At 47.4% G+C, this 2,500-nt stretch overlaps 1 protein-coding gene across 2 annotated transcripts in view; it reads left to right on the top strand.

Annotated features, from left to right (window-relative positions):
* Positions 1 to 2,500, top strand: part of cntrob (centrobin, centrosomal BRCA2 interacting protein) — a 28,062-nt gene that overhangs the window by 11,387 nt on the left and 14,175 nt on the right. The window lies entirely within an intron of this gene.

Here is a 2,500-nt window from a genome sequence, read left to right as displayed (position 1 = left end):
ACTCACTCACTCACTCACACACACACAAACACTCACACATTCACTAACTCACTCACTAACACTCACTCACTCACTAACACTCACTCACTCACTCACTCACTCACTCACTCACTCACTAACACTCACTCACTCACACTCACACACACACTCACTAACTCACTCACTCACTCACTCACTCACAAACACTCACACATTCACTCGCTCACTCACTCACACTCACTAACTCACTCACTAACACTCACACACACACTCACTCACAAACACTCACATTCACTCGCTCGCTCACTCACAAACACTCACTCACTCACTCACTAACACTCACTCACTCACTCACTCACTCACTCACTAACACTCACTCACTAACACTCACTCACTCACTCACTCACTCACTCACTCACTCACTCACACTCACTCACTCACAAACACTCACACATTCACTCGCTCACTCACTCACTCACACTCACTAACTCACTCACTAACACTCACTCACACACACACTCACTCACAAACACTCACACATTCACTCACTCACTCACAAACACTCACTCACTCACTCACAAACTCACACTCACTCACTCACTCACTCACTCACTCACGCTCGCTCGCTCACACTCACACACACACTCGCTCACTCACTAACACTCACTCACTCACACACACACTCACTCACAAACACTCACTCACTCACAAACACTCACACACTCACTCACTCACACACTCACTCACAAACTCACTCTCTCACACACTCACTCACAAACTCACTCTCTCACTCGCTCACTCACTAACACTCACTCACACACACACACACTCACTCACAAACACTCACTCACTCACAAACACTCACACAAACACTCACTCACAAACACTCACACAAACACTCACTCACTCGCTCTCTCACTCGCTCACTCACTAACACTCACTCACACACACACACACACACACACACACTCACTCACAAACACTCACACACACACACACACACACTCACTCGCTCACTCACTCACTCACTCACTCACTCACTCACAAACTCACACACTCACTCACTCACTCACAAACTCACTCACTCACACTCACACACTCACTCACTTACAAACTCACTCACTCACAAACTCACTCAAAAACTCACTCACTCACTCACACTCACTCACTCACTAACACTCACTCACGCTCGCTCACTCACACTCACACACACACTCACTAACTCATTCACTCACTCACTCACTAACACTCACACACTCACTCACTCACTCACGCTCACACACTCACTAACTCACTCACTCACTCACTCACAAACACTCACACATTCACTTGCTCGCTCACTCACTAACTCACTCACTCACTCACTCACTAACACTCACTCACACACACACTCACTCACAAACACTCACACATTCACTCGCTCGCTCACTCACTCACTCACAAACACTCACACACACACGCCCACACACTCACTCACTCACACACTCACTCACTCGCTCACTCACTCACTAACACTCACTCACTCGCTCACTCACTCACTCACACTCATTCACACTCACTCACGCTCACTCACAAACTCACTCACTCACAAACTCACACACACACTCACTCACTCACTCACTCACAAACTCACACACACTCACTCACTTACAAACTCACTCACTCACTCACTCACTCACACACACACACACACACACACACACTCACTCACTCACTCACTCACTCACTCACACACTCACTCACACACTCACTCACACACTCACTCACGCTCACTCACAAACTCACTCTCACTCACTCACTCACGCTCACTCACTCACTCACACACACACACACACTCACTGACAAACTCACACTCACTCACTCACTCAAACTCACTCACACTCACTCACTCACTCACACACATACACACACACACACACACACACACACACACACACACTCACTCACTCACTCACTCACTCACTAACACTCACTCACTCACTCACTCACTCACTAACACTCACTCACTCACACTCACTCACTCACTCACACTCACTCACTCACTCACTCACTCACACACACACACACACACACACACACACACACACACTCACTCACTCACACACACACACACACACACACACACACACACACACACACACACACACACACACACACACACACACACACACACACACACACACACACACACACACACACACACACTCACTTAATCATCCATCAGGTTAATGCTCTCTTATGAATCTATAACTCTCACAGAAACCTGCACCAGGGCCGGCTCTAGGTTATTTGGTGCCCAAGGCGAGAGGAAAAGTTTAGAACTACAAAAAGTTTAGTTTTACCACTACCGTGGTAACCTGTCCATGTTCAACTTTTACCCCATCATTTAAAGCGCTAAAACCAGCTGTCAGATGTTTTCGCGCCACTCCCGGTTGCTGAGCAACGCGCGTGAGTTTGACAGCTGCCTGTCAGAGTGACTCAGTCGTTTTTTAGGATTGTATAAACTAGTAAAAGAAATGGA

This window comes from Scardinius erythrophthalmus (genome assembly GCF_964197995.2).
Source record: "Scardinius erythrophthalmus genome assembly, chromosome: 15".
NCBI lineage: Eukaryota > Metazoa > Chordata > Actinopteri > Cypriniformes > Leuciscidae > Scardinius > Scardinius erythrophthalmus.
This window is presented reverse-complemented; position numbering and strand designations above follow the sequence as displayed.